This window comes from Amblyomma americanum, chromosome 5 (genome assembly GCF_052857255.1).
Source record: "Amblyomma americanum isolate KBUSLIRL-KWMA chromosome 5, ASM5285725v1, whole genome shotgun sequence".
Classification (NCBI taxonomy): Eukaryota; Metazoa; Arthropoda; class Arachnida; order Ixodida; family Ixodidae; genus Amblyomma; species Amblyomma americanum.
Genome location: NC_135501.1, coordinates 189329678 through 189354431, shown reverse-complemented (window position 1 = coordinate 189354431; position 24754 = coordinate 189329678). Strand labels below are relative to the sequence as shown.

Genomic DNA, 24754 nt, shown 5'->3' with positions numbered 1-24754 from the left:
TATCTCAAAAAAACAACAAAAAAAGCGTAGGGAAAGAGAGTGGCTTTTGTGACAACCCTCCCCTCTCCTTTCCCCCGACAGTAGAAAGCTATGGTGTTGCTTCTGCTGTGGACCGCCTGGTTGCCAGCAGGCGGCTATGCCCATGGAATGTGGGGGTCCACTGGCTCTCTAGCTGCCTGCTGACCGGGGCGGAGGTCATTAAAAAGGAACAAGGAGGGGGGAAAGGTAAATCAGCCTTGGGAAACAATTAGGAGCGACGGGACGTAGCCAGAGAGTCACTCACTCACCACGGCGCCTGCTTGCGTTACCGACGCTGGCCTCCAGCTGGACCTCCAAGTTCCCCACCGTCAACTTTCCCTGCCCCAACGACTTGAGATAAGCCGAATGCTGGAACGGCCGACGCGGCGGGTATTTTACTTTAGGAGGAGACGCATCATGCTCATGACGTTACGTATATAGGCGCAGTTTTACAATTTACCATATAACAACGGATAAGACGGGGACGTAAAAAGGAAGAAAGTCAGGCAGGAAGATGAGATTAAGATACTGGCTGATAGTGAGAGGCCAGCTGGCATAGGGCAGAGATAATTGGCGATCGATGGAAACTGCCTTGAACTACAGAGAGGGGCCATACCATGCAGGGCTGATAATGAGGACAACGTAAAAGCGAGCACACTACAGCCAGTAAACTTATGACAACTGTGTGTGTGTAATTCTGAAGGCAGCCGTCTGAACCCTGCGCGCATAGATATGAATACAGGTTGTGCTCAGTCTCCTGGTAGTCTGTCGTCCCTGTCGACCGCACCCGAGCACAGAAGTGCAGACCTCCCGGTCGTCACTTTAAAACAAAATTTCACGACATTTCAGGTTGGCTCTGTTTTAGCTCTGCCATCTTGAAAAATTTTCAGCTTTGGTGGCGCCTAAGTATTCCCACCATTCTACGCCAGGTAGCGCTTGCCTTTCTGAGATCAAGCAAGCCCGGGAGGTAATCTTGCCGTCTGCAGATCAGTAACGAACGTATGCCAGACGACGCAGCTCCGAAACAGGACTTCCTTCTCCAGAGTCCAACACATCAGCACTCGCGAACCAAAACTAAACTTGTTCGTACACGAAGATAAAGAAGAAAATAAAACCAGCGCTAGATCACGGATCGTAAAAACGAGGTGTATCTTATGTAACAGAAAGCAGCGCTGAAGCGGATGCAGGCGCCTCCAGGTCATCTTCTCATGGGGAACAGGACACATTCGCAGCGCATGTGATACAACATGACTATATAAGGGAAGCGCGTGCGTTACCAGTAGCGCCTCGAGTACAACAGGGCCGGGCGATGCACGATCTTCCCAATGGCTTTCGCGAAGCACAGGAACCGGCGGGCGATATATATATATATATATATATATATATATATATATATATATATATATATATATATATATATATATATATATATATATATATGCGTAGTTTCTTGCATTTTGTATCACACACAACCCTCCGCGATGCCGTCTTGTACACACGGCTGATTACCGGCGCACAGCGAGGCTAAGAGGGGGGGGGGGGGGGGTGGAATAGACAAGCTGGCTGAAACCTCCTCCTCTCCGTCAGGTGTTTCGATCCGGGAAGTGGATTCTGTTTCATCTTTCTTTTCTTTCGTCGTTGCTTGAAGCGTTTTTTTTTTCTTCTTCTTTCGTTTCAACTCGATTCGCGCGGAGTCGGAACGAAGCGAGGTGTATAGTATATATGGCACTGGGAGCCGCGGCGGATAGTGCGCTGGGGAGGCCTCTCGCGAGATTTGATTCCGAGAGAGCGTGACTGCCATACAGTCCGCGAGGCCGACCGACCGGCCGGCCGGCCGACGAGCGAGCGAACGACTGCCGTGAAAAAAAGAAAAGAAAAAAGAAACGAATGAAAAATAAAAAGAAGGAATGAATTGGCGCAACTGAGCGATGCAGGAAAACTTAAGGGTGAGGGGAAGCGATACGGTATACCAGTCCAGAGCGAGGAAAAATTGAAAGAAAAAAAAATAGCGTCGCCATAGCAGCAGTGGTACGGTCGCCAGTTGTGGCGGGGGGGGGGGGGGGGGGGGGTAAAATTACCGAGCCCTCTTGTTCTTCTAACGAAATACGCTTATGGTATTTTCAGGCTCCTTTGCGCGAGGACGAAATGCGAGTTGTGTAATTTCATATCCAGGGAGCGGCCACATTGGGCACAGAATCTCGCAAGACAGAGCGCATTCTATGTGAACCGCGGAGCCAACGTCAACGCTTCTTCACTTGCAATGTACACAGACGCAGCTACGGTACGATTTGGCTCCAGGCGCGGATTGTTTGTAGGGTGTCGGATGATGCTGCGTAGAGAACCAGCCTGCATTGTGTGTCTTACACAGAAACGTGTTTTCTTTCTAGAACGTTGCTATCAGACTTAAATTTGTCCTTGCCTCAAGAGGCGGATTTATGAAGGGTAAAATCTCACCAGTGTTTACGCGCTGCGTTGAAATCGCTAAACTCGGCGAAATCTGTCGCCGTGCACTGCTGTCTGTCTTGCGCTAACGCCTCAGATCTACTGTAAAGCGTGAGATGTGCAGAGGCTTTGGGGGCAACCTGCTGTCACAACAACAGCAACGGGCGTACGGTCACATGTCTGGTTCTGGTCATGCGACGACACGTGACCGTGAATTCGTGTCCGGTCACGTGACCAGACGTTGCCGGTCTGCGCAGTGAATCCGACCACGCGGGGGAGAGCACCGTATGACAGATTTCGCTGTAAAATTGTCCAGAAAAAGATACAAGGAGTAAATCGTGATAGAGGGCGTCCGCGCCGTCTGCACTTACATGACCATGGAGGAGTCCAGGTACCTGCGAAAAAAAATAAGCAGAATTAGGAACATTCACGCGTTTCACAGGGGAAAACAACAACTGCGAAGTCTTATTGTCTGTGGTTTTCACAGAGTGTATTCAGTATGCTACAAGAGCGGCCCTCCGCATGGGTGAAAAAGGGATCATGAAAAAACGTGGCATTTATTGAAAATTTCGTCCTTACATTTTAGAAGCCTTAAGCTCACATTCATATTGTTATACAAAAAAAAAAACTTCGCCCGCAGAACATTGTTGCATGATAAATTGCGGGGGGGGGGGGGGGTATCATCATCATCTTTTTTTGCAGCCAATATGTATTTGATCCTGCATGTGGATTGAGAGACTAGTACGTTAAGGGCAGCACTTCTGACTAGAGATACAGAGCGAAGGACATTGCAATAGACTTTTTCATCGTCGCCACGGGTAATCCGCCTTTTTCATGAGATGTGGCGCCCTCTGGAAAGTGGCGAAAATTCATCTGCTATTGGTTGAAACCAAACCCACGTTAGACACGCAGGCGCGAACCGGTTCCACGAGTGGCAAGTGTGTGTGCGTGCTTGACAGCTGGCGCCACCTGTCGCTCGCGCCTGTAACTAACATGAGCTGCGCATGCGCAGTAGGAGCTGGTGGTTTTTTTCCTCAACCAGTGGAGCTGGAGGAGAAGAGGCGCGCATGCGCAGAGCGGTCTTGTGAAAAAGGAATGAAGGTGACACGCATCACCGCGGTAATTACACCTCTTTACGCTTTACTGCTGTGAAGCCTCGAATATAGCAACTGTTAATTCTCATTACATTTATACTGCATATATAGCCATGTATTTTCTTCATCTGTGGATGTGTGAGATAAGTGACTTTTATTTTCACCTTGGTTTCTTTTGCAGTCACGTGACAGGTTCATTTGCATAAATTCTTTTTCTGCGTAATGAAATAAGTAGTAGTAGTAGTAGTGCTTATAAATTAAAATTAGAAAAACGGAACGAACAGATGGTGCTGACCGTGACAGTTGCTATCTACTACCTTAAGCACCCTAGCTGTGGCCGATGGAAACAAAAGGAATCGGGAGAAGATAGAAGAGAAAGTACAGACAAGAGCGATAGCTCGATCCTATCTGTACTTCTATATTTCATATCTGCGTTTTAAAAGAAATAATAATAATAATAATTGGTTTTCGGGGAAAGGAAATGGCGCAGTATCTGTCTCGTATATCGTTGGACACCCGAACCGCACCGTAAGGGAAGGAATAAAGGAGGGAGGGAAAGAAGAAAGGAAGAGAGAGGTGCCGTAGTGGAGGGCTCCGGAATAATTTCGACCACCTGGGGATCTTTAACGTGCACTGACATCGCACAGCACACGGGCGCCTTGGCGTTTTTCTCCATAAAAACGCAGCCGCCGCGGTCGGGTTCGAACCCGGGAACTCCGGAAAGGCTAGATCTATATTCGCTATTTACACACAAATAGACACACTAGAAAAGGTAACCAGACAACATATTCGAACACCAGTATTTGAGAGGGCGCCTAACGTATGACCCGAGAAATATGCGCTCGCTGTTCCAAGGTCCCCTCCTTCGTCGGGCAAATTTCGCTCAGGCCACGCTGCACAATGTCACCTTCAGTGCGCCTGCACAGCTCTGGGAAGCCTTCTGCGAAGAGGAGACAGCTTCGGTATGCGATCAAGACAAAAGTAACCGAAGGAGGTCAGCTCGCATCAGACTTCCGAACCAGGAAGTTACGCGTGGGTTTCAAAGTGCGTGCCCATTGACAACAATGCATGGCCGCAATGTTCGGCGCAAACTACAGGAAATAAGGCAGTTCGCTGGCCCAGACACTAACCATATATCTACTCTCCGCCTATGCAGAGTGGTCGTTTTTTCATCGCAGTATTGTCATTTCGTGAATGACTGGAAGCACAGGTGAGTTCAGCTTCTCTGTTTGCGAAAGCCTCGGTCATCGCGTGCGCCTTATTCATTGGGTCTGTATGATGCGACGGGGGAGACTCGGAACTGTTGCTTTGATCTCTTCGTTCCATCGTCCACATTTTCCAATTCTTTTTTTTTATTTATTTAAGCCCAAGCGGCCAAAGAGTATCGTGCATGCATACGTCATCTTTCTCGCGGGCAGCGATTCAGACAGCTATTTAGCGCACCGCCTACCCTCAGATGAACACGTAAAGAGTCAATGCTCTTATTCTCTTCTTTTCTGCTCTTCACTCTATTTCTACAGGCAGAACCGAACAAGAAAGAGAGAGAAAAAACGCAAAGAAAGCAAGGAAGGATAACTGCACATTACCACGCATGTCTTCTTCAAGACCAGTAAAGTGGGTACGCACACAACACGCGCCGAAAGCAGCCGCTCCGAAAGCGCCGTAAACAACGAGCAGGGGCGTACACCAACGTCGGAGACAGGCCACACTGTTTCCGGCGGTGACCGTGAAAAGTCACACCGCCGCACGCGAGGTGCAAGGAGCCGCTTCCTTCGGAACGAGACAGCAGCTGGAGAAAGAGGGAACAGACGCCCAAGCGCGGACAGACCTTAGCACACGCGAAATAGCGGGCCTCCAAATGGAAGCGCGGCACGCAGGTCTGCCGGGCTATATAGAGGCGCGCAGCAGAGTGTTAAGAGCTGCGGGTTCAACGCCGCCTCAGCGATATACGGTTCGGAACGATACGGCGAGGTGTTAGACCTGAGACCAGATTTAACCTCGCTCAACTTGGCGCAACGTGCGTGCGGATGTGCTTCACGCGTCAGCGTGTTTCTGATGCGTGCCTCAATGTATAGGGGGTAGCGTCGATGCAGCGGTACGGACGGACAGAACTGACTGACTGAACTAACTAACTAACTAACTAACTAACTAACTAACTAACTAACTAACTAACTAACTAACTAACTAACTAACTAACTAACTAATCAGCGTGCCTCAATGTATAGGGGTTGCGTCGATGCAGCCGTGCGGAAGGACGGACGGAACTAACTAACTAACCAACTAACTACCTAACTAACTAATCAGCGTGCCTCAATGTATAGGGGGTTACGTCGATGCAGCCGTACGGATGGACGGAACTAACTAATTAACTGACTAACTAATTAACTAACTAAATAACGTCCATAGCGGAGAGAGAGCAGATAGATGGGTTTCTTGACAACACAAGAAAAAAGGAGGCAGCCTCAGGGTGCTAGTAAAGATTTCGACGAAGACAAGTCCTCTTGACGAGACGTTGACTAGCACCCTAAGGCTTCCCTCCCCTTATTAGCTAACTAATAACTAACTAAGTAGGTAGCTAACTAACTAAAAACTAATTAACTAACTTCTTTACGAACTATGAACAACGAAATCAGAACGAGGTCGAGGTGAAATTCCGCCGGATTTCTGTCTCCTGCGAGACCGCACATAAACGAAGTAATCGCTCTAGGCCAGTTTCGCAGTCGCCTGCAGCACCCTCACTCCCACACATCCGAGTTTTAGGCCATAGTCGTATCGCTGTGCGCATGCGTGGGGTCTAAGGAACGATAGAGTTGTGTGTAGGTGTTGCGCGCGCAGCGCCACCAGGGGCCACGAGGACGGCGGCGAAACCTGAAGATACGTTGTCCAATACAGGATATGGCTGCCGGCGAAACGTCCCAGCATGCCTTTCTTTGTTAGAAAGTATTTCAAGGTACTATTTGCTTCTATTTATTTTAATCGAGTTCAAGAGAAAGACCAACCGGCAAGCGTCATGGGTAGTTTCCCAAGTCCCATACAAAATAAGGTGTTTACCTTGGCTGCAATCGTGCACACACTTCGGGGACACGAAATAACAGCACACGACAAAACAAAGGGTCAAAACAGCACCCAAAAACAGCACAGCGCCAAAAAAAACAGCACAGCGACAAAACAGCACCGAGAAGGAACAGCATGCATCAAGACAGCACGCCGGACAAAACCTCCGCTGTGCTGTTTTGTCGTCGTGCTGTTTTTGCCCTATTCTGTCGTGATGTTTTTTAGCTACGCTGTTTTGTCTGGCGTGCTGTTTTGACGCGAGCTGTTTTTCTCCCTGTGCTGTTCTGTCGTCATGCTGATTTCAGTGGTTTTTTATGTTCTGTTTGCATGCATGCTGTTTTGTCGCGTACTGTTCCTTCATGGCGCCTTAGCACAATCTGAAGGTGGAACACACTCTTTGGATTATGCGTTACACAAACACGCCCGCGCATAGACAGAGAAAGAAAGCGTAGTGAATTCGGCATATGGGGAACATGCACTGAAGTTCGCTGTGCCGATTGCAGCGCCATAACACACTGCCTAGCGAGAAGAGCAAGCAGTTTTGGGTAGTACTCTTAGTACTTCTCCGCGCCACCTTCGGGCGCTTATTGGCGTTAGCCTCGGCGCTCTGTCGAAGGCGCACGTGCCGTGCGTCAGCTATCTGGGCCACGCCGAGAGAAGCTAGGCAATGAATGCTGTCAGCCAAACGCAGGTATCTAATCGCGCAGAATGTGTTCTGGCGTTTGCAGCGGCCCAAGCGGCTGAAAAAAAGCAGTTTTGAGTCACCGAATGGAACAATGGCAGTGCCACCTTGGCAGCGCACGTTCCCCATAAGGACGCGTAGACATTGAAGCGACGGCGAAAAACAGGTCGCGCGCACTTGTGGGCGTGCCAGGCTAAATTGAGCGACGACGACCGCAACCGTAATCACGTGACAGCTACGCAGCGATCCGCGGGAAAGCCGTTCCGTCACGGCGTGGGATCGTATCATTCATTAGAGAGGCCGGGCCACGCAACCACCGAGCCGCGCGTGCGTCAAATGGAGCTGCCTCACGCACTTCGCTCTGAGCGCCGAGTGGGGCGACCTGTTGCACGGTTTCACGCGGCTGGCCCGTCGGCGAGTGCGATACGCCGGTGCTGCACCCCAGAGACACCTCCGTCCGTGCCTGGAGCGCACAGCACGTACACGAAACCTTGGACCCGGAGAGAAACAGGAAAAAAAAAGAAGAAGGCTTCAACCGTCTTCCGCCATTTTTGTGCTCACTAGAAGCTACTGCACGGGCCAGTGCATAAGCTCGGAGTATCTCGAAATGAACAAGACGAATAAATGGGAAAATAAAAATGAGAAAAAACTTTCGAAGAGACCGTCTCCTGCGGGTCAGCCATGCAGGCATTGAGCGTCTTTTGCGTGCGAGACTCAAATCTCGAGCAGCGGTGCGCTGTAACTTATACTTCCTGGAGTTAGGTTCGCGAATCGCGACGCTCCTTCCGTTCTGCTGACTCTGTACGTGCAGAATAAAAAAAAATACAGCTCCCTTTACCTCTCTGTTTGTCGCTCTGTCTATCCCGGAGACGAAGGGGGAATGAAAGATATCTCCTTAAGCGGCAAAGGCTTAAGACGAGGGACGCAGCGGACGGTTCCCGCGGCTGGTTTGACGCGAGACAAGCGCCCGTTACACGGGAGCCTGCACACAACACTTCGTGCAGGACGGTATATCAGTCGGCCTGATAACTGCCGTGGCTTGGAATGTGCGGCGCATACAGCGGTCATGATTGTGTGCATGCATAGTATACTGCCTGATATAGTCAACCGAGTGGGTTGTATACAGGTGACGATATAGGTCTTCGCCTCGAGCTCCCTCCCTCCATCCTCCTTTCTCATTTTGCAGCAGTCGTCAGCCTGAGCCTTCAGTGCGAACTTGTTCGAATAAACTGTTGGGCTATGGTAGAGAAAGGGCATAATAATAATTTGGTTTTTGGGGAAAGGAAACAGCGCAGTATCTGTCTCATATATCGTTGCACACCTGAACCGCGCCGTAAGGGAAAGGATAAAGGACGGAGTGAAAGAAGAAAGGAAGAAAGAGGTGCCGTAGTGGAGGGCTCCGGGATAATTTCGACCACCTGGGGATCTTTAACGACCCTCCGCGGTGGCTCAGTGGTTAGGGCGCTCGACTACTGATCCGGAGTTCCCGGGTTCGAACCAGACCGCGGCGGCTGCGTTTTTATGGAGGCAAAACGCTAAGCCGCTCGTGTGCTAAACGATGTCAGTGCACGTTAAAGACCCCCAGGTGGTCGAAATTATTCCGGAGCCCTCCACTACGGCAACTATTCCTTTCTTCTTTCACTCCCTCCTTTATTCCTCCCCTTACGGCGCGGTTCAGGTGTCCAACGATATATGAGACAGATACTGCGCCATTTCCTTTCCCCAAAAAACCAAAACCAACACCAATCTTTAACGTGCACTGACATCGCTCAGCACACGGGCGCCTTAGCGTTTTTCCTCCATAAAAACGCAGCCGCCGCGGTCGGGTTCGAACCCGGGAACTCCGGATCAGTAGTCGAGCACCTTAACCACTGAGCCACCGCAGCGGGTCAGAGAAAGGGCAGATAGATGGTTTCTTGACACACACACACACTGTGAACTAGGGAGGGAAAAGCTTCAGGGTGCTTGCCAACGTCTCGACAAGAGTACTTGTATTCGTCTGGGCAAAGGCTGTTGGGCTATTTGGTCCCGCGTTTCCTAGCAGAGTGGACAAAGCGGACCCAATGGAAGTAAAAGACGGGCACAGAGGCAGCCTCTGTCCACCTCGCGAACAGCGCCGCTGAATTCACTTCTTCAATGTTTGAGACGTCGGGGTGCATAAAGCGCGCCTCTGCTGTGCAAGAGGCTTGGGATGATAGCCTGCATGGTGGTGCGCACAGACTCACGGTTCATAAGCATATTCGTCGCCACGAAGAAGGCGCAAAACTAAGTCGAACTAATCTCAACAGCCCGTGGTACGCGCTACACAAAGACAATTGCCACGAATCCCGTTCGACGCTGCTGACATGGAAACCCCAGACGCAGTGCGCTTTGCATAACGATCGTGGGTCGTAAACGGGCAAATACTGTGATCAGACAAAAAAAAATTAAAGAAAGTAGCTAAGAGGAAAGTTACAAACATTGTGTACCCGCGAGAATCAGTGACACTGCCTGCGGTGGCGTATGCAATATAATTTATTTATTGTTTGTTCTTTCTGATATGCCTTCTCTGGTAGAGTGCGTGTGACGCCATCTTGTTGTCACTCATGACGTCACTGTGTTCGGACCACTCAGCGTGGCGTGCTACTGTGATGCACGCGTGACGCCACTGTATGCGGACCAATGAGCGTAGCGCGGTGCAGCTGCCTCCCTCCTTTCCCCCTTTCCTTCTTGCGCTCCTTCGTGTTACGCCAATGCCGCAAAACCGCAAAACGAGCCTTTAACAGCTATCGCTGTCAAACAATGGTGCCCACCCGTGCCAGTAATTATATCGGTGGTAGAGTACATCATAAGTGCGCCACTGAACGTAATAATAATAATTAATAATAATAATTGGTTTTTGGGGGAAAGGAAATGGCGCAGTATCTGTCTCATATATCGTTGGACACCTGAACCGCGCCGTAAGGAAAGGGTAAAGGAGAGAGTGAAAGAAGAAAGGAGGAGAGAGGTGCCGTAGTGGAGGGCTCCGGAATAATTTCGACCACCTGGGGATCTTTAACGTGCACTGACATCGCACAGCACACGGGCGGCTTAGTGTTTTTCCTCCATAAAAACGCAGCCGCCGCGGTCGGGTTCGAACCCGGGAACTCCGGATCAGTAGTCGAGCGCCCTAACCGCTGATCCACCACGGCGGGGCGCCACTGGACGGCTGTACACGTAAATACGTTGGAAGACCACTTGGGGCCCACCTATCCCGCGTGGCGGACTCCCATCTATTTCAGCGCTCCGCGCCGATATAAATGCTCCTGCCACGGCTCGAAACCCGAGTGTGCAAAAACCAATAAGAAAAAGCAGCAATCGCTTTTAGTATCCCTGCGTTCAAAAGCGAAGTGATTCTCCTTCTGCCTCCAACATTCAAGCCAGCTTCGATGGATGCAAGCGTGAAAACGCTTCTGCGGAAAGAACGGTGAAAACGACTTAACTAAGTGCGCAAGAAAAAATAAAGTGTACACAGAAAGAAAGACTGCGCGCACAAAACGAGAGACCACTCGACAGGCTGTTCAATATCTTTGGTTCCGTGCGAAAGCGCCAGAGCTCAGCATGATCGAGAGTGGCGGGGAGGGAGACCACATTTTTCCCCTCTCCCTCTGTTTGCATAGGCATATGCGCCCGGGAGTGTATGTATGCTCGCGCCTCTTGCATCATGCAAGCGCGCGGCGAAAAGTTTCCTCGTTTAAAAACGTTTCGTTTTTTTTTTTTTAAGTGTCGGCGCCGCCCGCTAGGTGGACCTCTAGCTATCGCTATACATTCATGGCCGACAGGTCCGCCCACCATCCGCTGTCTTATTTGTCAGTTCTTATCTTCCCTTGTTTATTTTAGTTCTCTTCCTCGTGCGTGAAAGACGCGAGGTCTTTTCTCCGTTATGCATCCTAATTTACTCAGAACCCCATGTGTTCTGAGAATAGTCTTTTAAGAGGTCGGTCAAGTGCGTGAGTGGAACGGCGATCTTCCTCATCGTAACTAGACACGCAAGCGCGCGAAAGGGGGTGGGGGGGGGGGGGGGGCGGTGTAGAAGTGCTTTAGCCGTGATTACGGCGAGCACACCTTACTTTTGAGATAACACAACCAAAAAGCCTTCTTAAGTCAACAGCCGATTAACCGGCTTTTCTCTAAATAAAGATAAACAAAGACAATAAGTATAAATAATATAGTATAGTAATATTATATATAACAATATAAAGATGATCAAATGCTAGTTGGTTGGACGTATACCGAATGGGTGTCTTCGTGTTGTTTCTCCGTCCTCTATTATGTTTTGTGTTGACACACAACAATACGTCCCCAAGGATTTCAATGGAAAGTCAATAGAAATTCAACAGTACATTAAAAGGAAGTCAATAAGGTAATAACGGAGAGTCAGGCGTGAGTAACGATGTGACAGAAGATATGTGGCTCATTAAGCTGTTATGGAGGGTGCAATTAAGCACGCGCCGCCACTCGGCAGCCGTGAGCTTCTTGTGACAGCCTTGTTTTTTTATTATGGTTGGAAGCAAAAGAAGTGCTGCAGTGCATTAATTCTCATTACCACGAAACTAAAAATGCGAAGGTTAACGCTACTGTTTAAAACGCACCAGGTTCTTGTATGTGCTTCAGGACGCACCTGAACTGCCTGGGCCACATTTTTCCCGCCTTTTTTGTTTTCATTTTATTTCTCCCACATTTCGCCCCGAGCAAGAACTCGGACTGCGAGATTTATTTGAACCTTGAAACACTACTCGCCGAAGATCGCCGTTCAGTGCGGCGTTACACCCTGAATCAAGATGCTACCAAAACTGGGCAAGAAATAGGTAGTAGCTTTGTGCGGTGGAAATGCGACATCAAGAAAAAAATGAAATTGAGAACAAATTAACACTTCTTGCACCACTACTGAAAGTGAAAAGAACTGCTTGAGGAGAAAAGAAAAATGCCTCGATTCTTTCGAGGAGAAACACCCGAACTCAATTTCTCTTAAGTCTCTCAGCCCCAAATTATGAAACTTCACCAGCTTCAATCTGCATCTGCTTACCGCCTTTTTGACGTCACGAGGCGGTGTCCTACCGTTAAGCGGCTGGCTGGCTCAGCGTGAAATTTTTTTCCAAAAAACGAACAAGACAAACGCATAAAGACGCTCTGCCTCTACGGCGCTGCCAAGAATGGCGAAATGCCGTCTCCGACTTCGAACACGGCTTCGCCAGAGACCTCCTCCGAGTCGTGCGGTCACGGGAAGGGGAGAGAGGCGAGGGAGAAAGAGATTGGGTTGCGACCTCGACATTCGCAGCAGCGGGCCACCGCCTCGTTCTTCAAGAAGAGATTCTTCTCGCTTAAAAGAAAAGAAAACAAAGACACGGGGGGTTAAAATAATAAGCATAAAAGGAGCGAGGGACAGGGACCTTGATCTTTATCCGCGGCTCATCTGTTTCCCTTCTGCCAAGAGGCGACCGGCTCAACCTTTCCCGCTCTCCCGGAGGAATTAAAAAAACATGTAAAAAAAGAGAGAGAGAGAGATAAAGAAAGAAAGAGGAGGGGTAGTATCGATACGCCGCAGCGACAGGGATGGGAAGGATGCGTTTGAGGGTAGAAAAAGGAATGAAAGAAGAGGCCGGAGGTTTTCTTTCTTTAATCATTGAGCGGCGAGGAAGACGAAGAGGGTTAATTCATCCAAAGCGGGAAGAAAGAAGAGAGAAAGCAGGTAAGAAAAGCATAGTAAGTACGAAGGCAGAGACACAGAAGAGACAAGTGAAGAAGAGTCAGCGGGAGTCACTCTGGGAACAAAAAAGACGAGAGGCCCGCCGACAAACCAGTTTGTCTGTGTGATGTGCGCGTGCGCTCTGCGGCTCGCAAGCGGCGCGAACCGGACGAGGGAGGAGGAACCGCTGGCCTTGGTCGGTATGGGAGAGGAAGCGCAGCGGCCACCGCGAGGCGCCTGGCAGCGTGGCGCCATCTATCGACGAGCAGCTCGAATTGGAGGAGTTCCCGCTGCGACTGCAGGCAGGCTCGCGAGCAGCGTGCGCGCTATGCCAGTCGGGATGACAGGGGTTGCGCCACAGTTCTGAAGGCTAGACAGTTGACGTGGCGACGATAATGGTCCCTGCGAACACCCTTCGGGGTGTTAATGGTCCGTGTCCTGGGTTCCTGGAGAAAGTTATGCACAAGGAAGGTGTAGACTGATGCTCATTTCCTGTGAATTCGCATGCACTTTCCAGGTGTGCCGCGGTGTAGCTGTTAGAAGAGGCGCCGTATACAGCGTGCCCCTTTAGCACGACCCCCTTGATATGGACGACTAGAATCATGTATGTTTTTTTTTTTCTGGGGAACAAGCTTAATAATTGTATTTGTGCCTTGTTATCACTGAAGCTCGTGGTTCGAACAGTGGACTGGAATAAAATGAACCGCCTGAAGGAGCCCATGTATTTTGATCACGTCAACGTGGACCGCATTTAGAGCAAATATCGATGGGCTCAATCAGCCGTTTACTTTCCAGTGTTTTTAGTGCAGAGCATCGGGAAAGACAGTGAGAAAGTGCAAATGCCTGAGGGATGCCTCTTCTTTTGTTTGTTGTTCTGCGGTTTTATGATTACGAGCGTGAAAGTGCGCTACTGACATGCCTTTTTATTTTCCACTTTGCATGAAAGACTTGTAGCTTCTGCTATTTTGAAACCTGCGTGTGCTCGTTGTCAGCAGAATGGGTCAAGATATATATTAGCGATTCACGGCACGCGAATGATTCGTGGTAACATCCCTGTCTGTGAAGGTCACCTCGCTCGGGTCCGCCCGGAAGGAAAAGCCTGGGGCGAACTTCGGAGAAATGTGGAAATGCGGTCTGCCTATAGCTCCTTAGGAAGGAGGCCTGTTCATTCGAAGATGCCAGGTCTTCGAGCCCGGTTATAGCCATCGTGTGTATGAACTCTCTTGTGCGCGCCCTGCCCATTTCTCTGATATCGTTCGTTTTAATATTGTCCCTTTCTTCTTCACCACGCGCAGGGTAGCATGCTGAAACGCGAATCTAATTACCATCCATACACGCTAAACAGAAAGGAGTAAAAAGGGAGTAATACGGGAGTAAATACTCAATGACATCCACCCGAGCGCAGCCATACGGACGCGCAGCCATATGGCTGCGCTCGGGTGGATGTCATTGAGTAATTACTCCCTTATTACATATCTACTCCACCTTGGGGGATTCCGCTAGAACATTTGACCAAAACGGGAGTAAGCTGTCCCCTAGCGCACTCCCTTCTATAAAAGGGAGTGCGTTAGAGGACAGCTTACTCCCTTTTTGCTCCCACATCGGCGTATAAGCGTTTAGAGTGTACTCTTTCTTTCTATCTTTCTTGGACAGCCCACGAAAAAAAAAAAGACAGCTAAGTCCTCTCCTGACGCAGTGGTGCAGCTACTGCCCTGCGATGACAGGTGCTGCCACCGGCGGGGCTTGTGCGACCCAGGCCGCCCTTCCCGAGCAACCTCTCGCGGCATATCATTAATATAACTTACCCGGGGAACCTGCCACGGTAGGCAGTTTTCTCACAACATGGTGGGCAGGTTGCGATGACGCCACGAGGTCACGTGACCGAGGTGGCCTACCAAGCTCTGGGGATTTTGGTCGTGGATTTTTGACTCATGGCCAACGACGCCGTCGACGACACCGGCTTTTCTAGACTCCTTAATGCTATCGCGTTAAAACGGCCGAGCATAGAGGCTACGTGCCATTTTAGTTTTGTCAACAGCGGCTACAACGACAACAGATTCGGGAGGGTAGCCTTTGCTATAGCATACTAGCCCCTCGTCTTTTTAGAAAGTGTGTGTGTGTGTGTGTGGGGGGGGGGGGGGGGGGGCTGAAGCATACCAGAGTGGCATGAGAACTGAAGTGCCAGCGGCAAAAAAAAAAAGTGTGTGCGTGTATAGGTGCGGATGGGGGATAGCTCCAACGTAGAACACGTTTTATCCCTCCTTGCATAAAATCCTACTTGATACAAAATGTAGCACGTTTATTTGGCGTGGGTTAAGCATCAGGGCTTTTTGCCAAACGTTTCTGCGACGGATTACGGTTCGCAATTTCGCCCTCCGCGCATGCGCGTAGCGTGAACCTCGCGAAACAACCAGAAGGCGTCTCCTGTTTGCGGCTGGCGACACGGCGTCGACCCTAAACGGTGCCACGAAAGGAGGGGGGGCAAGGGATAAGAGCGTTTCGCAGCCGTTGCCAGAGCTGCCCGAGGGTAAACGCGGCGGCCACCTCAGTTCATACGGTTCGCCATTGCCGGCCCCATACACTTCGCGCACTAGTTCCGTGCAGTACTCACACAACCGTGGTTCACACTTTGCTCACGCAACAGCGTCGACTTGTGACATTGCGCCACTTAGCGAAGCTTCGTTCGAACAGTTTGCCAAAGGTCGTTTTATTCTTTGTATCGTCTTTTATTTTTCTGTTTGGTTTGTTGAAGAAAGATCACGCTAAGAAATGCATTGAATGTAAACCATCCCTAACTATATTGGGTTTTCTGTCTTCTAACAGATCATCGACTGTCTCCGAAGCTTCCAGCATGGCGCGCCAAAGATGTGCTAGAGCAGGAAAGTGGCAGAGCTGCAAGTCTATGAAAATGCTGTGAATAAAAAAAAATAATCAATTTGTTACTCTATAACAGCTAAGGCGGCATTTTTTTTTATGCATTCGGTCAAATCGGAGTCTTTTTTCGGTGCCCCTTGCCTGGACTTGCGCGTCCAACTGCGCGTTATTGACGGGCGCGGACTATACGCGATATATCGAAAAAAAAAAACCGCTGCTCGTGTCGCAGTCTCTAGGATCAGGTACCGGCAAATTTATTGTTGAATGTTATCGGCATCCTTCCCTCTGGTTGTGCTAGTAAGGGCACTCTTCTAAAGCCCATTTTTAATAAAGTGTCTATGAAATACGCAACCAGCGCCCATGAGGCTCATGCAAACGCAAATACAACACAACAAAACGAAAAAAAAACAAATGACTCCATTCAAGATGCAAACTGAAATGAGGCGCAGCTGTGGAGCAGGAAAGAAATAAAGAGAAAATGTTTTCGTTGACAAATGACACTGGTGGTGTCCCGTATGGAACTCCCGATGGTAATGAAGCGTCAAGTCCTGCACTGTTCCCACAGAGCGCAGATAGAAACTACCCCGCAAAACCATTCCGAACACTGCCGGGAACACACATCACCTGTCGCGCACCGCTCTGCAGGCTGGTTATCTCCGATCCCGCGACCAACTCAAACTGCCCACTGCACGCTACTAACGAGGCACTCCGAGTGTGCGGCCGACTCGTTATCGCGGCGTCTCCAGAGCAGGGGGGGGGGGGGGGGGGGGGGGGGTGGGGGGGGCTCCTGTCTTTGGGCGCTGGTGGCGCGCCAGATCGCGATTAAGAAGACCGCGAAGCTACCGACTATCTATCTGACTCGGCGTCCAGGTAACGAAGCCAGGCCCCGCACTAAAGGCATAAACGTAAATCAACCGTTGCGACCTACGAGGGGAAGAAGCAGCAGCAACAGCTAACAAGATACAAGAGCGCTAAAAGGCACAATTTGTGTCGCTTCGTCAGCCGTTAGATTTGTTATTTTTTACTTTCCCTTTCCCATATACTTTTGTCTCCCGCACCGCCCCCCCCCCCCCCCCCCCCACGCACACACGCACACAGACACACTCACGCTGATCACACCAGCTTTTCCAAAGTGGACAGATGCGTCTGGTATAGTCACGGCACGGAGGAATATAAAATCAGATCGCAGGCACAACCAAACCAAGGAAGAAGCGCAAAGGGCGGGACACACGGAGAGTTGGAAGAAAAAAAAAACACAGAAAGGAAAAAACACTGAAAGTTACTCCCATATTCAACAGCTTACCAACTGTCCCTGACTTATCGCCTTAAGAAGCCTTGCTCGTAAATCTCGCGCTGGGGGCAGTACAACGCAGCGTTGGCTGCGATATGCGAGTAAAGCATACGCACAGGAAGCCCGAAGAACGGACGCGTCCAGATACGGCGGCAAAGAAACACGGTGAGAATAAGTAAAGGCATAGGCGAAACCGGAGGCAGACGGACAGCTCTTGACAAGAGATTGGCAGCTGGCGACGTTTTATTTCCATTAGCGATTCTCGAGGAGGGCACTGTTTAAACGATATTTTCGTTTTATAGCACCGGTATACCATCCGCCCTCTGCATATATCCTGGGCTTAGATCATAGATATGACGCCCCAGTTTTTTTTTCGGTCTTTATACAAGCATGCGAATGTGTGGCAGGTGTCATAATAGTTCTACTCTTGTTTTCTTTTCTTTTCATTTTTTTAGAGGGGGGAGGTGGTTTCTATAGCGATCAATGTCCGCCCAAAGTACAAGTCCTCGATCAGTAATAAGAAAATGACCATAAATGTTCTGATAAGGGCGGTGATGCTAACTTTTTGATTGTCGCACTGGTAACTAGCCACCGAGCTGTTCAGGAGATCGGAGCTAACGTCTGGGAGCTATAATTAGCTCGGAATATCAGCGGATACGTAGCTATTCAGCAGCGATAAGTCGTTTGCAAATAACCACTTCGGGTGCTGCGAAAGGACATTGTGTTGGTACAAGAAATCGAATATAATATACTCGGCCGGCAGTTTACGTGATGCTAATTATCCTTTAGCGATGTCAGCCTTAAGACGTCCCGCTCCCCTCTATACAGTCATTTATTGCGCATGGCTAATACTCCAAGCAGTTATCTTTCCCGAATGACAGCGAAGCTTGTCGGCGGAGAAATTACCAGAGGTACGCGCACGTTTTGGCAGGTGACAGCGACCACCTCGGTTTTGTTGAGACAGAGGCTGCTATCTAATCAAGCAGATGAAAACTTGCACGCGGCGTCGCAGTCTACGAGAGAGAGAGAGAGAGAGAGAGAGAGAGAATAAACATTTATTTCTAAAAAATGAGACCGGAGCGGATTTGTGGGTGGGGTCCTCAGTCCAGGACTCCAGTGGCTTCCGCCGACGCTTTGGCGATGGCGACTAGCGCCCCCTGGTCTTCCAGGGTGCCGCCGGCCAGCGCCGCCTCCCACTGCTCCAGCGCCGCGTTGTGTGGCTTTAAGTGGTTCGGTTTATTTGTCATGTCCACGTAATGTGCGTGAATGTGGGAATTCCGCCACACCAAGGACATGTATCAGCGTATAATTTTGAGTAAATGCGTACATGTTGCGATGATGTAGAATGTATTTAATACGACGCATCCAGCAGCAGAGATTTCCCATCATATGCCGCAACTTCCACAACACGCCATTCCCCAATAAAACGAGCTCTTGGGCGAGTGGGTTACTTATCTTAGGAATAGTAGAAGCGCATATATAGTAGCAGAACGTGTCTCTCGGTGTCTTGTTTTTCTTCTTTTGTGTGTGTGTGTGTTTCTTTTTGTGCGCTACTACGATGCCTAAGACGTCATTCCCCGTTCAGTCTGCTTTCTGCAGGTTAGGCGGCAGACAAGCAAACTATGAAACTCTGGAAACTCTACTTGAGCTACCGTTCTGTTATCGAACAAAATAACGTCAGAAACGTCTTCGTTCCCTGCTCGCAGAACTCTGCCAACAAAGTCAAGAAACAAAGGCTGACAGTCGACAGTATCGAAGTCATGACACGCCGAATGCCAGGGGTTAAAAGAGCCAGTTTTATTGACCAGCGCGTATTTATAGCGGCAGTATAAAGCGAGAGGAGAAGCGCAGTGCCTCAGTTCATAATCTTATCAGCTGCCCGTTTAAGCCAGCATTGCGCACACTTCCCATCACGCACACGATACACCGACAGCAGAGATGCCAGGATCTAAATAATGTTTTTCTTTTTTTTTTGGGGGGGGGGGGGAAGGAAATGGCACAGTATCTGTCTCATATGTCGTTGGACACCTGAACCGTGCCGTAAGGGAAGGGATAAGGGAGGGAGTGAAAGAAGAAAGAAAGAATGAGGTGCCGTAGTGGAGGGCTCCGGAATAATTTCGACCACTTGGGGATCTTTAACGAGCACTGACATCGCACAGCACACGGGCGCCTTAGCGTTTTCCCTCCACAAAAACGCAGCCGCCGCGGTCGGGTTCGAACCCGGAACAGGATCTAAAGGTCAGTTAAAAATTCCGGGCTCACGTGCCAGATGGTCACGTGATCAATTCCAGCACCAACAAAGACCCACTTAAACCACCCATTTGAGTGACACAATATATCGCTTGTTCGTCAGGCGTTCTCGTCTATCGATACAATGGCGCAGCTAAAGGTTGTCTCGTTAGCTATATATAATTGCACTGAACTAGTCACAATTCAACAACGAGCGTTGCATTTTCATAACTTTTCTTATTCTTCTTCAAAGCCTATTTTCCTTATTCCTCCCCCCCCCCCCCCCCCCCCACCCCCCCTCCCGGTGTCCCTCCCATACCCTTGCTATTTGCTTTATTTACAGCGCCAGCTGTTAAAGACACCTTCCTCGGTTCTCCGCGCGCTGCCATTCGCGTAACGCCGTGGCCGTGCTGATTGGTCAACATGCAGCGCGCCATGCCGAGTGGTCCGAACACAGTGACGTCACGAGTGGTAGCATAGTGATGTCACGCGCACTCTGCCAGAGTCGAAGACAAATAATAATGAAAAACATGAGCGGACACTTAAGCTAAGCTTTAAGGGTATGACGCCTTAGCGCAAATAGGCCCATATGCGAGGAATGGGTCGTTCTCTACATTAACAGATCCTTCGGAGTGATCACACCACACCTGGCGCAGTGGTGCAGCGGTTAAGCGATGCGCCACTGCCCCGGCAAACGGCTGTTTCAAATAAAGCCACCGGTGAAACTTCCGAGATCCAGTTTGCTCTTCGCGAACAAACCTCTCGCGACCAGTCATTAATTTAACTGCCACCTGGCACCGTGGGCAGTTTGCTCACAGTCCGCGGTGGGCAGGTTGTGATGACATCACAAGATCACGTGACCTACGTGGCAGGTGAGCCAACTGTCTTTCGCTCGCAACGCCGCCGCCAACGACGATGACGATACGTGCACCGACGATGCCGGATTTTCTGCACAACGGAATCCTTAACGCTATCGCGTCAATAAGGAATGTTATCGCGTTATATCATAGTCGCCACCGCAAACAGCTGTCGGTGAATATCGCGTTACACCGTGGCAACCTTCCTGCGAATTTTTGCAAGCACGCCTTTCTTTGTTTCTCCACCACGGTTCCCCTCGCCGACCACCTTCTTTGCTTTTTTTTTTCTCTCTGGCTTAGTGCGAGCACTAACCGCCAACCACTCCACTCTCCCGCGCTTTCGACACACAACCGCCGCCACTGACTGAGATAAAAGTGACACAGGCGAGCGCCTCTTGCAAATCACGCGGCCCTGCGGCTTTGCGAGTCAAACGCCCAGGGAAAACAGCTGGGCGGCCGTGTTTTGACGGCGGCGGCGAATTCCAAAGCCGACGCGTGCGGCGGCCGTCGCCGGCAGCCAGCGAACGCGTGGTAAGCAGGACGGTCAGCGGAGAGTATATAGATGAAAGAAGAAAAAAAAAAACGAAAGGCAAAAAAAAAAAACGCGCGCGCCGCTCTGAATTGTGAGGACGCGCCGGAGGCGGCGAGGCTGTTCGGGCCCGGCCAAGCGTGAACCGCGCGCGCAACCGATTCGCCGCCGCGCCATCTCTCGCTCGGAGTTGGGTGCAGCGCTGCGCGGGCTGAGGCGGCGTGTGAAGATGTCACGTGCGCTGCGTGGCCCGGTGGGAAGTACAGCTAGCTTCAAGACTAAAGGGAGCACATCATAGGCAATCAACTAATGATAACTACATAAGCTGAGTGAAAAACACCATTTTTTTTCAGCGTTTATTCGACAGCCCCGGACTAGGGGTTTCAGCAATCAAAGTTATTCACCACCACCACTTCAGTTATATATAGCTTTTCCCTAGACGGATAATGCCCGTGAGACATTAGCAACTTTATTGTATAAGTAATAGAATTCATGCCTGCGTGCACTCTGAATGTTCCCTTTCATACTGGTGCTGCCTTAACCTCTGCACACAGCAGTACTGTGGATATATGCTTCAGCCCAGAAATATGTCGCTGAAGGTTCCCATGATGCGGTAACTTCCGTTGCTACCTGCGTTATCATGTGGAGTAGCCTGCGGAGAAAACGTTTTGAAAGTGCCAAATATAAAGTCTATCCACATTGCGGTATACGCGAGATAACTCTGAGAGGTCCCGCAAAGTCTCACGCTCTGCAGCCATTGCAAACACTCCAGTTGACGCGTGGGAAATTGCTCAAGTCGACTTGACGCCACCATGTTTGTCACTATACAGGAACCCGCGAAGTTTCCGTTCTTTGCGACAGTTGGGTATGCGCATTATGTCTTTCACGAGTGTATGCGGTTTAGGCACGACCTCAGTGCACTCTAAATACGAATACGCCCATGTGGGAGTAAAAGGGAGTAAACTGTTCTCTAAAAGGGAGTGCATTAGAGGATAATTTACACCCCTTTTACTCCTTTCTGTTTAGAGCGCGAGCGCTGGCAGGCGACAAGGCCGGAAAATAACAAAAACCCGGTCTTCAGTTCGCGTGCATCCACGACCCGTCGAATAAGTGGACGGAAAAGGCAGAAGGCGGTGCAACAGCCTTTTCCCGCGCTGCACGCAACTTCCACGAGTTGCAGTGCACAGACGCGAAGCAAGCGGCCCGGATGACGGCATACTTTGCGCTTTCTTGCCGCCCCTGTCGCGCGCTCGATTTAAGGGAGGCGCTCAAGCGGTTCCGAGCGGCGCACTCCTTTCACCGCAGCCGCAGGGAGCGCCTGCAGGTGCGCGCTGCTGTTCACAATCCGCGGAAGGAGTGCAATGAACAAGACGTAAGCGGGCTTCATCATCAGCGAGCCGCTGCAGTTTCCCGCGCCGAAACATGGTGGCTCGGTTATAGCGACGACAGGATGCGTAATTTTTATAAGTAGAGCGCGCAGAAGTCTACGCTGCTCAGACGGCGCTGGGATAGTTCGAATGCCCTACTCAGAGCTGCCTGCGGTGGCCGCTAGGGGTAGCCACGAAAGCTAGAGATGTATAGGTAAGATGCGCGACAGTGAGACTGCTGTCTTCTGGTGACCGCTAACAACAAGAGATGTATACGTCCGGTGTATGGCGTTCGCTGTACTGGTTGCACCCGGTCTGGCCCACTCAAGTTGGCGCTCACTGCTTGTGGTTTCGGCAAAGCGCACTGACTCGTGTCCCCGATATATGCTACACTCTAAACAGAAAGGGGTAAAAAGGGAGTTAGTTGTCCTCTAGCGCACTCCTTTTTATGGAAGGGAGTGTGCTAGGCAGCTTACCCCCTTTTTTTACTCCCATAGAGCCCCCTTATAAAAATAGTCTTTATACTGTCTATAGACTTCTTATAGACTGTATTGCCCTCCTACAGATATTTCCTTTTGTCTAATCATAGTCTATAGACTGTCTGTAGACAAAATTCTACTAAAAGTGTATGGCCATAAATCTATAGATTGCGTATAGGATGTCAAATAGGGTTTGTATTGCCTTTAGACTGGTCCATTGGATTTGTCTACAGAATGTCTATATACTTTATAGACAAAAGTCTATGGACAGTCTAAAGAGTAAGGAAATTTTTGTAAGGGCCTCCCATTAGCCAATTGTGAAACGTACAACAGCTGCAAACTGCTATCCGTGACAGTGGAAAGTGCTTTCTCCGCTCGCTAGGCAATGCGTTACAACTCTGGTGTGAGCAGGGGACGCTGCAGGGCAGGTTAGTTGCACTATGTGTCATTAAAACTGCTCAGAGCTGAGGAAGCTCTACAGCTGATTTCAACTAACAGGTTGGCCTGGACGCGTTCACAAATGAAACACACGTTGTGCAATACGTATCACAAAGGTTTAAAATTGGAGTTAGATACGAAGCAGTAATTTTTCACGTAACCAGCTGCTCTGAAGACATAAAGCCATTGAATGTCTACTACCGCCACCTGTAGTCGCTTGGTATCAACCCCTGCGTATATCCGCACGCTATGCGAGAGCCCTTCTTTGACGATGCATGCATTATACACGAACTACTGAGTTCATGCCAGTTTAGTAATCGTGAAGTATTTCTGTGCTCCCAGTGTGCTAGGTGCAACATGGAAGACGTTCATTTATTAGAATCCTTTAGTACAGCGCAGACATACTATTGGACAAATTTTGGCTACTTTGATGAGCTGCGTGCAACGGAAGGGTTGCTTTGCCTGCATGCTTCTCGAAAGTTCATGTATTTTGACGCGATGTAGGCAAATTTTGTTCGGTCACTGAGCCGAGGGTAACTGCATTTTCAGAATTCTAAAAACTGATATGGGTATTACATAAGGCGGGCTACACGCCTCTGAACAAAGAAGGAGACTAACGGTAAAATTTAATAAGTTAACTACTCAGTATCAATTAACCAGTCTACTAATTAGCATGTCCCAGCTGTATTTTGATGCGCTACACTGATGACAATGCTACGCCCCAAAAGAACTCTCTGCTAACTCAAAAACTGATCCGGAGTTCCCGGGTTCGAACCCGACCGCGGCGGCTGCGTTTTTATGGAGGCAAAACGCTAAGGCGCCCGTGTGGTGTGCAATGTCAGTGCACGTTAAGGATCCCCAGGTGGTCGAAATTATTCCGGAGCCCTCCACTACGCCACCTCTTCCTTCCTTTCTTCTTTCACTCCCTCCTTTATCCCTTCTCTTACGGCGCGGTTCAGGTGTCCAACAATATATGAGACAGATACTGCGCCATTTCCTTTCCCCCAAAGCAAATTATTATTATTATTATTTGGGGGGAACGAAATGGCGCAGTATCTGTCTCATATATCGTTGGACACCTGAACCGCGCCGTAAGGGAAAGGATAAAGGAGGGAGTGAAATAAGAAAGGAAGAGGTGCCGTAGTGGAGGGCTCCGGAATAATTTCGACCAACCGGGGATCTTTAACGTGCGCCGATATCGCACAGCACAGGGGCACCTTTGCGTTTCGCCTCCATCGAAACGCTGCCGCCGCGGTCGGGTTCGAACCCGGGTACTCCGGATCAGTAGCCGAGCGCCCTAACCACTGAACCACCGCGGCGGATGCCTATACCTTCCAAAACGAGAATTTCGGCGACTAGCCGAATCCCGAAGCGGCTCTTCGAAAACCACCTAAAGGTCGTGGCGCGGACGCCACGGGGGACAGCGGTCGGCCACGGTTGTCATCTGTCGAGCTCAATAACGAAAATAAACCATAAACTGAGAACGGTTCCGAAACCAACAGTTATTTTTCTTCTATAGTTTCTTTTTTCCTTCACCGACGACGGGTAAAGGGTGTGGGGTCAGCTATAGCAAGCGCAGAGGCCGTGAGCGGTCCTGGAAGAGAGACCGCGCCCGGAATGCCAAATGTGCGCCGCGATCGTGACCCGAATGCGCGGAAGCCCAGTCGCCCACGCCTTCCGAGCGCCGCTTCACGGC

At 50.0% G+C, this 24754-nt stretch overlaps 1 long non-coding RNA gene across 1 annotated transcript in view; it reads right to left on the bottom strand.

Moving 5' to 3' along the window:
* Positions 1 to 24754, bottom strand: part of LOC144134480 (uncharacterized) — a 151460-nt gene that overhangs the window by 47522 nt on the left and 79184 nt on the right. Inside the window, exon 4 of the long non-coding RNA XR_013315140.1 lies at positions 2832 to 2855. This is a non-coding gene — a long non-coding RNA (uncharacterized LOC144134480). The remainder of the gene's footprint in view (positions 1 to 2831; positions 2856 to 24754) is intronic.